The sequence below is a fragment of the Drosophila mojavensis genome, unplaced genomic scaffold (assembly GCF_018153725.1).
Source record: "Drosophila mojavensis isolate 15081-1352.22 unplaced genomic scaffold, ASM1815372v1 contig_80, whole genome shotgun sequence".
NCBI classification, from domain to species: Eukaryota; Metazoa; Arthropoda; class Insecta; order Diptera; family Drosophilidae; genus Drosophila; species Drosophila mojavensis.
This window is the reverse complement of record NW_025318906.1, coordinates 7,162,053-7,176,664: the sequence shown is the minus strand read 5'-3', so window position 1 is coordinate 7,176,664 and position 14,612 is coordinate 7,162,053. Positions and strand designations below refer to the sequence as shown.

The 14,612-nt window shown below is 36.8% G+C and overlaps 1 long non-coding RNA gene across 1 annotated transcript; it reads left to right on the top strand.

Annotated features, from left to right (window-relative positions):
* The first annotated feature begins 944 nt into the window (after positions 1 to 944).
* Positions 945 to 3,595, top strand: LOC122757702. The gene is made up of 3 exons (XR_006357815.1): positions 945 to 1,400; positions 3,114 to 3,217; positions 3,296 to 3,595. It is a non-coding gene; the product is annotated as an uncharacterized LOC122757702 (long non-coding RNA).
* The last annotated feature ends 11,017 nt before the right edge of the window (positions 3,596 to 14,612 follow it).

The window sequence follows — 14,612 nt, the reverse complement described above, 5'->3', positions numbered from 1 at the left end:
TTAATATTATTAATTAGCGCTGAGCATATGCGACTCATTAGCCTGAAGTGAGCTTAAGGCGCGCTTCATTTGCTGTTGCATATTTAACGAGTGTTAACACAAAATCTCGCGCGTTTGTTGTAATTAAACCAGCAGACAGACACGCACACACACACGTAAACACCTACGCAAACACACACACACACACGCACACAGAGAGAAACACATGCATATATGATATATGCGCTGGCCTTTTCAGCTGTAAATGCATCAAGTATGTTGCTTTACATGCGAGTGTGTGCATGTATGTGTGCGTGTGTGTATGTGTGAATGAAGCTCATCTTGCAAAGTGGCAGGTTAAGTAAACAGTTTCATTGTGCGAATTCAATTAAAATTTATTCAAAACGTCAACGGCAGCTTCTCAAAAAAATCTGCGCCAGCAACAGCAGCAGCAACAACAACAATTGCGCTGTGCAACAATGTAACTGTAACAGCAAGAGCAATCGTATGTATGTATATGTGTGTATGTAACTGTAACTATGCTACGGTCTGCCATTGGCAAAGGGGTGTGCCCTAGACGAGGCCACGCCCCATGCCAAACGCAAGCCGAACGCGCAATTGCCGCACTTGCGTTAGAGCGAGACAACTCTAGTTACAAGAGTGCTGCGATTGCTTCAGCTGTAGAGCTATGGCTATAGCTGTTGTTGTTGCTGTTACTGTTGCTGTTGTTGTAGCTCTTGCTGTAGCTGGCACTTGTCGGCGCCGTTGTCGTCGCTGCCGCTGCTGCTGCTGCCGCTGTAAGTGGTGTAAATGGCAATTTGTCTGCCGCCGTCGCCCCCGCACGGTAGCCGATAATCAACGTTGCGTTGACAGCATATGCATGCGCGCTTGTAGCTGTATCTGTATCTGTATCTCTGTCTGCCTGTGTATCTGTAGCCGTTGCCCTAGCTGCCGTAGCTGTATCTTTAGCTGTATATCTATTCATTCGCATTCGCGCACTTTGTGCCATATCATCGTCTGCTGCTCCGGCTGCTCCGGCTGCTCCGTCATCATCATTATGATCGTCCATTTTCAAAAGTGTCTTATTTTTTCGGTTGTTTTATTTCTTTGTACCAAAATAATATGCATACATATAAATGTACATGCATACATACACATTTATATATAAGTATATCCATATACATATATATATATACCTGCTCCATTGGGTTATTTTCAACTTCCGCTCGTCATTCCATTCAGGTATATTCAACCCATCCTCGTTCCACGGCTCCTCCGCAGCCTGTTCTCATTCTCCAGCTCTCTCTGTTATGATGTTAGCTGCTGTTCGCTTATAACTAATAAAATTACTCAGCAATAAATTGTATTTGACGCGCATTGCCATACAGCTGAGCCCAACACGGCTATTTGCTTCGGTAAAGGTAGGTTAACTAGAACAACGATATGTAGGAGTGGATAATATATATAATATAGTCTATATATATATAATATAGTCTATATATTTAGTATAGTATTTATTAATAACTTAGTAACTAAATAACCTAGTATAAAAATTATCACAGTTCTGAGTAATTCTTGAAACTGAAGTAACAGGTGAACAGAAATGAGAAGTAGGAAGGCCTACAGAAATTAAATAAAATTCTAGTTAACAGTGTATTGCAAAGCACTGTTATTTAACAGTGTGGGGTATGTTAAACAACAGTGAATCAACAGTGTTATAAGTGTAACACTGTTAACGTTCATTTTTCACCCTACTACTCATTCCTGTTCGCCTGGTACATCAAAAATTTGCATAGCTATTTTGGTGAAATACCAGGCGCAGAGAAACGATAAGTAAGGTGCAAAACGATCGTCAACAGTCTATTAACAGTGCACTGTAACCATGCTGTTATTTAACAGAGTAAACAAACAGCGGTAACAGTGCTCTGCTAATATACTGTTAAGCAACCATTTTCACCTTACTGCTCATTCCTGTTCGCCTGGTACTTCCAGAATTCGTACAGCTATTTTTGTGAAGTACCAGGCACACAGAAATATGAAGTAGGGTGCAAAATGATCGTCAGCAGTCCATTAACAGTTCACTGTTACCATGCTGTTATTTAACAGAGTAAACAAACGGCGGTAACAGTGCTCTGCTAATATACTGTTAAGCAACCATTTTCACCCTACTAGTCATTCCTGTTCCCCTGGTACTTCCAGAATTCATACAGCTATTTTTGTGAAGTACCAGGCACACAGAAATATGAAGTAGGGTGCAAAATGATCGTCAGCAGTCCATTAACAGTTCACTGTTACCATGCTGTTATTTAACAGAGTAAACAAACGGCAGCAACAGTGCTCTGCTAATATACTGTTAAGCAACCATTTTCACCCTACTACTCATTTCTGTTCGCCTGGTACTTCCAGAATTTGTACAGCTATTTTTGTGAAATACCAGGCGCACAGGATCGATAAGTAAGGTGCAAAATCATCGTCAACAGTCCATTAACAGTTCACTGTTACCATGCTGTTATTTAACAGAGTAAACAAACGGCAGTAACAGTGCTCTGCTAATATACTGTTAAGCAACAATATTCACCCTATTACTCATTCCTGTTCGCCTGGTACTTCCAGAATTCGTACAGCTATTTTTGTGAAGTACCAGGCGCACAGAAATGTGAAGTAGGGTGCAAAGTGATCTTTAACAGTAGACTAACAGTGTACTGTTACCATGCTGTTAATTAACAGACCAATAGCATGATTATGTTAAATATCATTTTGCCTTTCTCATTGTGCTACTCATTTCTGTTTGCCTGGTACTTTTGAAAGTAGCCGTTACAATTTTGACCCCAACGGCACAATAACAGCCTCCTTAAGTTATGCAACTATATTTTTTTGCCGTTAATTTTTGAATATTACTTCCCAGTAAAGAAACCCTGTTAAGTAAAAATAACAACAGTTTGTATATTTATTGACCAAAATTATTTATTGCTTTTCATTTTCACACAGTTTTTGCTGATTTAAACCTACATTTATTTATACACATATACAGATCTCTTAAATTTTATCATTAATACTATCTAGCGTTATTTTTGCTTTGCATGTGTATACCTCCTCCCATCGTGGATGATGATGTCTTTAATTTTATATTTTAGATTACAATGAACAGCAAGAGAGCCGAATAGACTATTTTGTGTCAATGCGGTACGACTTGGTGTAAATTCATACTTACCTCTGATGACTCATGATGAATACTGCAGTGAGTATATTTTTCAAATTCATTCACATACTTACCTCATGATGAATACTGCAGCGAGTATATATTTTAAATTTCAAGCTTTTAGCTTGGCGTTCATATGAACGAACAGACGGACAAGCGGACGGACAGATGGATATACAACAAGGCCAACATTGCACAAAACCAATATACTCATTTCAGTTTCGTGAATGAGTAGAAGAACTAGAATTTCAGATAGAAGTCTATAAAATGGAAGTACAATAAAATTGTAGAAGAGATTTTTTTACTTTTACAGCGACAGCAACGTAAGTTGCCGGCGCGCCCTAATGGGCTGAATGAACAGATAATAAGCTCACAAAGGGGTTATTGAAAAACCTCGTATGGCTTTAACAAATAAAACTTTTGCAGTATATAAATAAAAAAAAGTAAAATTAAATATTTGGAAAAACCTGAATAATTTAAAGAAGTTGTATAGCTCTCAATTATCGAGTGAATCAAGGAAAGGATTATGATGGAAGTTGAAACTTTCCTAATGAGTGGAAGTTACGAGTACTTGTTCTTATATACAGAAATAATAGTTTTTAATTCCACAATAAATATTATAATATTCTTAATTTTTATTAATATCTGTATACTTTAATAATAATCTTAAAATAATATTATGTCTCTACAGTAATTATAGTTTTTATTCTTTAATAATATACTTAAATAATAACATAATATTATTATCAAGAATTCATATACTTAGGCTGTAATAATTTTATAATATTTAATATTATATTGCACAATTTGTGCATTTCATATGTATAATTAAATAGTTTTCAATATGTATATTAATTGATTTACTCAACCCGAGAGATATTTTTTGTTTAATTTGGCATATTGTATCTATCTCTAAAATGCAGTAAATATGCATTTTCCTATGAAATGATCTTATTTAATGTTATCTCTTGTCTCTTTATCTCTGATTCTCTCTCTCGCTCTGGCTCTGGCTCTGGCTCTGGCTTAGCTAAATGCTTAGATTTAATGCCTTTTAAAGCAATCCTTGGCCAATGGCTGTCATACAACACGTTCTACAACAACAACAACAACAAGAGCACGAACAACGAACAACAACAATGGTTGACAACCGACAGCCATTGATGATAATCAACACAATGATCACGATTATGATGATGATGATGCAGAGGGGAGTTTGTGCAGTAACGAGAGAAACGACATTTCGCGCTAACGAATTCAATTGAGCTGAATTTTTCATTTAACGTTTATTTAACTTTTTTCTGCCATTGTTGTTGTTGTTGTTGTAGATATTGTTGTTGCTTTGTTTTCAACGGTAAAAGCTAGAGGGAATACAGATACACACACACACACACACACACACGCATACACTCATATGAGCCGTAGAGCTGTTTGGCAAGGAAGCATCAGCAGCAGCATCATCTGTTTCACATGTATATGATATATAGATGTACATATACATATGTGTGTGTGTATACATATATATATGTATGTATGAACATATATGTAGGATTGTGCCAATGGCCGTTGCGTCGCATCGTATTCGCTCATAAATTTATGCCTAATGGCGATATTGTTGGCTTCGCCCTCTCTGTCGACGCCGCGCCATACCCACCCCCACTCCCAGCCCCTCCCCTGCTCGACTCTACCCCGCCCCGCCGCTCTTCCCTCTTGGCTGCCTCTGGCACATTGCACATTGTGCCATTGTACTTGATTATTAAATGACACATTATGTGATTTTCAACATGTTTCCGAAACTCAGCCAACACAGACAAAGGGCAGACGAAGAGGCACAGGCAGAGGCAGAGGCAGAGAGGAAGATGACGGCAAGGGGCAGCATCATTTCATAGTGCTCGTACGTAAGCACTTCACAAATTGAATTCAAAGCAAACCAAATGGTCGAACGATTGTATGAGAGAGTCACCTCCCCCAGCAGCAGCAGCAGCAGCAGCACCAGTACCAGCCCCTAGCTCCCCGCCCAGTCATGGCCCTCCTCCTGCCCCTGCCACTGCCCCTGCCACTGCTCTGTCTGTGTTGTAACTGTCAGCCAGTTACATGAGCATATGACAGCCATAGAAGGCATTTTATAATATGTTCATTGAGTACGTGAGCTTCCTGTTAGCTGGCTGGGGCACGAGCAGGGGCATGGGCAGCGGCAGGAGCAGGGGTCGCAGGCTCAGATAGTCTCGCATGGGCGTAGTCTAAATTCATTGGATCCATGTCGATTTCCTTTGTGTGTTTGTCTGAGATAATGATAATGTGAATATATATATGTATGTATATACATAATTATATATATCTCTTGGATAAAATCTATATCATTTGAATCATATTTTTTGCGATTTGCTTAGGTTGATAACTATGAATTACTTGCGCTAACTCAAATTTCAAAATGGAATACAAATAAAAGCAAATATTTTAATTTGGTTGAACAAAATATGAAGATATATAGTATATATATCCATATACCAAGAAGCATATCTTTCCCTGAATTTATAACAAAATCCCATCACCCTGAGATCTAGGCATATATAGAATATTCTTTATATTGTACTGCAGCTACAGGCCAATCAAAATATTTCTAGAATCATTTTAGGCCTTAGCCCATTGTGTTCATAACTTTCATTAAAGCTTTCCAAATAGTACCTAGTACATTCAGTTTTCCTCACTTTCTCCATTTTCCGACTACGCCACTGGCTAAAAGTTTATTTGGAAATGGCGCCGCAGAGTCGCGCCCTTTCGGGCTGGGCGTCTAACCACTCCCCCTTATATATGTATATATTTCCTTTTTATTTTGGATGAGCCATAGACCGGGAGGCAGCCGCAGCAGCAACCCCTGAGACAAACTGAATGCCTTGGCACTGTTACAATTCTCAGTTTTTCTCAACACAATTTTCAAGTTGCGTAAAATAAATTGAAAATTCCATACACAATCAAATACATATATAGTATATATATATATTTACAGTTACAAATGCATTCAGGTCGCCTTTTGTGCTGCATAATGAAATTAAAAATAAAAGAAAATCAAAAAGAGAAAAAAAATCGCAACTGTTGCCCAAGCGAACTCATGGAGCGCAAAGTCCATTATATCATTAGGAATGGAACAATATATACATATGTCTATAGAAATGGTATATACATACACATATATATATATATGTACATACAGTCACACTCCCTATACACAGTTTTCACAAGGTATGCAGCAGGCATTGCCAATCAAGTCTCGAAGTGTTGGATTCCATGTTGCGATTCAAATTACACGGCCTGGCCAAATGTTAGCATAATCCGCGGCACAGTCGGAGCCATGATAATATAACCATATACCATGCACATATATAAGGGTGCTTTCGGAGTCAAATAGTAAGTAATTAAGGGTTGGGCAATTTGTCACGAGTCACACGAGTTGATTACGAGAAATCATTTCAACAGTTACAATTAGAGTTTGATTAGAGCTTCAAATATAATATAAAAATATAATATATAACAATCAATTTATAAGCATAAAAGATATTTTTATATATATTTTTTTAATTTTTATTTTTTTATTTTGTTATTATATTTTATTTGTTTATATAAATAAATATAAATTATATAAAATAATATATATAATAACTCAATAAATTATAAAATAATTTTATAGTAATATAATAATTATATGCAAGACATTACTTTTTTTTAATTTTATTTTATATATTTTTGTTATATACTTTTTAATTTTATATTTAATTTACATATTTTTTAAGTTTAAATATATTTTTTGAAATATTTTAATACCATTTACCTTAAACGTTTTAGATAAATAGTCTCTTTATATACGAATAAAAGTATATTTATTTATTTCAAATAAACATTTCATTATTTTTTTTTTTTTTAACACTTTTCATATTCAAAATTTTTGTAGTTTTTAATTTCGTATGTCTAAAAAATCATTTCATTCCAGTTCCCACACTCAATTTTCTATAATTACTTATTACCATTTGAAAAAAGTCATATGAGTAGACTCTTCTGATGACTTACATAAAATCTACTTAGCATCAGCTTTAGTTCTTAGAGCGAATGTTATTGTAGCCAGGATGAGTTTAGAGATTTACTTTATCTCTGATCTCAGGTCTAGACTTGCCTTGAAATAAGAAAAATTTGTCATGGTGTCGAATGCAGAGCACTCGAATTGCGCAGCGCTCTCAGCTCCGATTCCTTGTTGATTCCTTGGCTTTGGATTACCATTTTACCATTTACCATTTACCATTTACCGTTTATCGTTTACCTTTTACCTTTTGGCTGTGTGTTGACTGTGGCCAGGTTTCATTGGGCTGCAGTTCATTTCCTTTTCATGTGATTAGTTTGTCGATTTTCTAGTTTACAATTTTCATTTTTTTTTTCCTCTTCATCTTCTAAAAGTTTCCTTTTACACGATGCAGCAGCGATGGTTATCGATTGATGATTGACGATTGCGGTGGCTCATTTCCGTCTTCGACTCAAGGTAATACGGAAATCAACTTGGTCAGCCTGGGCACCTAAATTAGGGTCGAGTGAAAGTCCAACACGACCTGCAATGAAATGCGTTTAATTTCATTGCGGCTCTCTTAATGTTAATTACAATATTATGACAGTTTTGCGGCTTGCGATGAATAATTATCACCTCATAAATTGTGACAAACCGCAAGGCGCGTGTATTTTTTTTTTTTTTTCCTTTTTATATACATATGTGCATACGGCAGATGTCTGGAGTTAACTTCAGTAGTAGTAGTCGTCGTTGTTGTTGTTGTTGTTGTTGTTGGCTCGAGTCTTGCCATGATTAATCGCTCAGGTTATTTGAGTCGTCGGCCGCCAGCCGCCAAATGCAATCAACGTCCGACCCGAACAAACGTAAATGTTGTGAAAAGCAAATCTAATTACACAAATGCTCGCCGACTATTTGAAAATGGGCAATTTCTCAAGATAGTTATCTAATTAATAGGTCCAAGGCTCGCTCGGTCACTCCACACACACACACACTCCCATTCACATTTATATTTACAAACAACAACAACAAAAATGAAAGAAATAAATACATATATAAAAAAAAATTCAGCATTCCCAACGTCCATGTCGACACTTAGGCCAGTTCCACTCTTAATGAGTTATGCTTGGAACAATGGCCTGCGCTTCTATATAATATCTCCACCTCATGCCCCTCTCTACTCTCCTCTACACATACTCTCTGGCTACTGGCTTCTGGTCGTCGCTTTGCCAAAACATTGCTCCGAATAGGCGTTACAACAATTTATATAAAAGTCACAAAAAAAAAAGGCAGCCGCAAACAAGTATTACAAGTATGCTTGATGATGGACTAGTAAATACCCTATATTTAATTAATATAAGTTAATTATAAAGAATATATTATATAAATCTCCATACGGATATTACAGATATTAAGATTTTTTAAATTTTAATCTTATTCACTTAAGCATATCATAAAATTTACTTAATCATCATTTATCCACATCTTTTTACAATAAAGGGTATTTAAACTCACACACAAAGGAGAAGCATAAAAGAAGACAAAGAAAAAACAAAGTGGCTGCGATGCGTTCAATTACCCAGCAGTTGTTTTCCCCCTCTACTTTAAAACAAAAGGCTGATTGAGTGACAATTGCTCACAAGTGCGAACGAGATGGCTAACATATGGTTAATACGCGCCTGTGTATATGAGAGCGTGTGCGAGTGTGCGCGCAGTCGAACAACGACGAATTAAGCTCATTGCGCATTTGACGCGCATTTTGACGTTTCTCTTTTGTGCGACGAAACGGGACAGACGTCGCTCATTAATTGACACTACCTATCAGCGTGAGGGGCAGAGCAAGAGAGCAGCAATGACAGAGAGACACAAGCTGGAAGCTCATTTAATGAACGGTAAAACAAAAAGAGAGTGTGACAAGAGTGGGCTTCAATCGGCAGCGCACACTGCTAGACAAAATGAATGATTTTTGCTATTGCAAATATAATATTGAATAAAACTTTTTCAAATTAAATGCTAAATTTATTTTTCTTGATTTTAAATCTAAATACTATTTAAGACATTAAGGCTGGAGAGCATGCATATCACTTGACTGCTTGTCACAAATTAGTTGCTGTCTAGTGTAATTGTTGCGCTCTTTTGTGCAGAGAGACAGAGAGAGAGAGAAAGTGCCGCTAGTAGTAATTACATGAAATATGCGCTGCATAATCAGACGAGTTGCGCTATAAAAAGTCGATTTGTAAAGCAATCGCATGTAATTAACCAGTTAGCGCTTGTTATGCAAACGTCCCATTTGTTCAGTTCGATTAGAGAGCGCAGACCGTGGGATAGTTAACATAAGTTGTGCCTCATTAACGGCCCCGAAAGGCCGGTGCAGCTGTTACCCTAGGGGCACGCATAATTGATATTTTATTGGTAAACAGTATCGTCAACCGCAAGACAGATAATTTTGACCAAAAATGGCAAATTCGATATTGTGGCTCGACTCTGACTCGACTGTGGCTGCCGCTCTGTTCACTGTGCTCACTGTGTCCACTCTGATTGGTGTTAATGACTTAATTAAAGCTGCGCAGTTCACTTCGCTCTGCTTACCTGCTGCCTGCTGCCTGCTGCCTGTTGCCCGTTGTCTGTTGTCTGTTGCTCGTTGTCTGTTGCTCCTTCTTCATGCCGCATGCAGTAGTCGACAATTTCACACTTTTTGCGTTGCAAGTTGGACCTACATATATTAAAGCAAAAGCCTGCCAAGTGGTCAACGACAGGCTCAGACACGTCACACACACAGTCCCACCTGCACACACACACACACACACACACACTCATCTAATCTTGTGCAGATTTCACGCATGTTTCGTGCCGCGTATCACTTGCCAGCTCTGCCGTTTGTATGGATCTCTTTGCTCTGTTTAATATGCGCACAGTAGCCCCCAAAAAATGTCCCGGCACCAAATATATATACATACAACATATATATATGTATGGGAGTTTGCCTGCTGATGAGCTCTGGGCGCGCAGCTGACACTGAGCCTCTGACATTTCCATTAGGCAGTCCTGAAAAGAAAAAAAAAAAAACACGAACAACAACAATAAAATATCTGCAAATGCGCAACTCTGTTCCACACACTCATCAACAGCATCCTCAACATTATGATCATCATGATCACAATTAACACAAGCATCATCATCATCATGATGAGCATCGGGTGCTCCTTGTGGCTGCGCGGCATAATTATTAAATGCAGCTCAATACATTTGCTGTGCATTGCTCACATTGTTGGGACAACCTAATGCCCAAAGGCATTCCACATGAGCCTTATGACTATGGAATGCAGCCCAATCGCACCAGCAGCAGCCACAGCAGCAGCAGCAGGAGCAGCAAGCAGCCCCATCCCCAACAAGACAACACAAATATGTGACTGTCTCCTACTTCATCTGTCTGTCTCCTGCGCCTCGACTGCGGCTCCTACTCTAAACGCCGGCGCAGTCTGTCGGCCAAAACAGAGAACGATGTAAATTAATCGAATGCCTGGCCACAGCGCCGATCTTTCATCATCATCGATGCAATTGGTGATCGTGTTGTCCTTATGAAGCTATTCTGATTTATATACCCTGTAAATTGAAAGACATTTAAGTCACTTGTCGAGGTATGTAGTTTAGTTGGGCATTAATAGTGAAGAAGGTCGGCTTGCAAATAGATGATGATGATCAAACAATAATGATAGTACAGGGTAGATTTAGTGCTTATTATAAAACATAAAAATGTGATTTTTGCTTATTACAGGATATGCCAGAGTCCCACAATTCAACGTTATTACTAGTTATTTATACTATGGCATATGTAACTACATATATATATAGCTATATATAGCAGAGCATGATTTTACCTAATTACATGGTATAGCTTAGTCAATCATATCACATAAATACACTAGCTAAACATATGCTTACAAAATATCAAAGAGTAATGGAAAAAATGGAAATTCATAACTGAATTTTCACTAATTACAGGGTATGTCTCAGTCGAGCCATGCTACTATATCATCATATTAGCCCACTATTTCATTTAAGCAAAGCCATAGCAAGCATCATGAGCAGGTCCATTCACAGGGTATCTGATAGTCTGGCATACGAAGTCCTAAAATCAATGCGTCGCTTCGTACGCATCCGGTTTTCGATATTTGACGATTTATTAAATTGCGTATAAATTAAAATATTAAATATTTGCAACGGGCAAAACTTTTAATTATCCAGCCCTCCTTTGTTAGCTTCGCATTTTTCGCAGATATTTTGCACAAATAAAAAAAAAGTTCAACCTAAAACCTCGTAAAAATATTAAAGAAAGAACTCCAACAACAACAACAATAACAATAGCAATAAAACCCGATTTGTGTAACGTTTAAATTGAATTTGGATCCCTTTTGTCAAACACTCGAATTTTATATATTATAGAATTATAGATTGAATTTTATTTTATATATTTTCTACTTGAGGTCTCTCTCTCTCACTATACACATACATACATATGTGTGTGTGTGTGTGAATGTGTGTGTGTGACTGTCTGACCTGTCAGCTCTTGACATAAAGGTGTCGACATACACAATTGATTGTCGCACATTTAGCACTGGGTACTGGGCCAGCTGCCAGACATGCAGACTGCCCCCGCTTCCTTGGCCGCTACCCCTGGCCCGACAGCCCCCTCCTAGCTCGACCTCAACCATATAAATATTCAGGTACATGAAATCAGATTAAATTATCTTAAACAAATTGAGTCGCAAAGCGCACACAACAACAAGAAAAGCTTTTTGACCGAGGGCGTTTTGGCAAATGTTTCGGGCCAAGGCGGGAGCAGGCTTCATGTGGGGGTTGCAAATAAAGATGTGAACCAGATAGAGCAGCTATAATCGAGGCGATGAATATTAAATGCCCTAGCAGATGCTTAGAAGATCGGTTGAGGAATAGTTTGAGTCAATGAAAAACTAAAAGAATTTGATAGATATATGTATAGATAGTAGATTATGGATGGGTTCGTCTATATAATCTCTTCATATACTGTATAGATGATACTATACAAGCACATATAATTATCTACTACAATCTCCTATCCACTTTATCATCTTATATCTATAACAATGTATGAAGTATGTATATCTCGGTATTACATATACTGCAGTATAGCTTAGAGATTGATATCAGAAAATCAAAGAATTTATAAGAGTAGCATGTATGATCCTTCTTATAGTGTTAAGATAGGCAATCCGAAGCATATCTGAAGTTAAAAGAAAAAAAAAAAATTGAATAGAGTTTAAATATAACACACAATGGATTGCAGTATCTGCAGAGCTCTTCTCTAATATTGAGAATAGTTAAAAGATCTGTAGATGAGTAAAAAATTCATTGCTTTATCGAAAGAGACGAACATTTATTACTCTGTCTCTAAATATTATATGATATATAAGTTGTCTACAAATTCATCTATCCATCTTTATATTTTAACGTCTATTTTTCATCATATGAAAAACTTCTGCTTTTCTTTCAAGCTAAGCAAATTGTCTAGAAAGTTTTGGAATACTCCTCGCTCTATCGTACCTTTTGACTAGACATCCATTACAAATCGGATTTCAGTCTTTCGCATATGTAAATTCCTCTCGGAGCATGAATCCTTTTTGGAATACAGAGAAATTTAGTTTGTGGCCGCAGGCGCCAAATGGGACAACAAAGGCGGCATTTAATAATAATAAAAAAGAAATATTTGCCACAGTTTATTAAAACGGTTCGTTGGCTCGTTTTGCGTTTACGGAACTTTGCGGTTAGCAAAACCGTCGACAAATCCCAGCCCCCCCTTAGCCACATACCCCTAAAAAACTGACTAGCCCTTGGCTCTAGCCTCTGAGCCTCGCTCGTGCTGGCCTTTAAAGCACGTTTAATTGCCTTTTAATTGTTTTTTTTTTCTTTCGGCTAAATGTAATTTTACATAATGCATAACGGTACACACACATTCACATACACACCTATACACACACAACCTACACAGAGCCGCTCGCACACTCACTCAGCTCTGGCCTAATTACATTTTTGGCCTTTTGTGCATGGCCAGGCCAGGCTGGGCGTGCTTAGACGGCAACCCCGCCTAGAGGCCACACCCCCTCACCACCCACCCACCCACACACACACACACGATTCAAATTGAATATCTGGCTGGGATTTTGTCATTTAATGGACCAGTGGGCAAATGATTTGATTGAGCCAGTGACACAGTTTGTAAAATATTTTGGCAGTTGAATATTTTGATTAGCGCCTCAAGCGCTGCCAACAACAACAAAATCAAACATCAGACAAAGTCCGTAGCTCCATCTCTCTCTTTCTTTCTCTCTCTCTTTCTGTTTATTAAGAACCAATAATTAATGCTTCGTTAGGCAATTAGAATGGAATTGTGATTGCTTTTTCTTCGCATCAAAGACTTCAAGTTCAAGGGCGGAACTCGGACTGAAAAGGAGCTGAGCTATTATTATATTACGATATTAGACTACGCACCGAAATTAACTCTAGAGCGCCCAAATGGAGCTGGGTTATTATGCGAATGTGGGAATAAGTGTACTCGAATCGTAGAACTTCTGCCATTTGAGTGTGGGGCAAGACTGAGTTGATGGCTAATAGGCAAATACGGCTATGTGTCTGGTAAATCAGATTTGCCTTTAAGTAAATTTTAAATCACTTTTAGAATAAATAAAATGGAAAACTGCATGTATTTCAGTTTTCCATTTTTTTACAATTGAATATATATAAGAAATAAAAATTGCAATTTCATATATTTCATTTCATATTTTTTACATTTTTAATTGTTGTATATATTTTTTAATTTGGTTACATTACTTAATATTTTACTCGAAATTATTATATTATTATTAAATTATAATTGTATATTTATTTATTATTTATGTTTTGTTTTATTTAATTTAATTTGGATTACAAAATTATTTTAGCACTATTGAATATTTTTTCGCCTTTTCGTTTAGTTCTTTATTTTTATTATTCTTTTATTTTCTTATTTTATTTTTTCTATATAATTTATTTTTAATATGATCATTTATTTTATTTTATTATTTTTTTATATTATTTAGAATTTATAATCTTATATTATATTAATAATGAAGTGATTTTATTCGATTTTTTTTTTTACTTTTAATTTTTTATCTTTAAAACTTGTTCCTTTAATTTTTAGTTCCTTCTCTTTTAGTAAATTTATCTTTTTTATTTACCACTTTTAAAGTAAATTTCAATATGTGTACATTATTCCATAGACTCCCAACAAATCATAGGCAAATAGAAGTAATTTCTTTTCTAGCTGTATTTCCATTATATATGTATTATCCAGTAAACCAATAATTACATGCAAACACT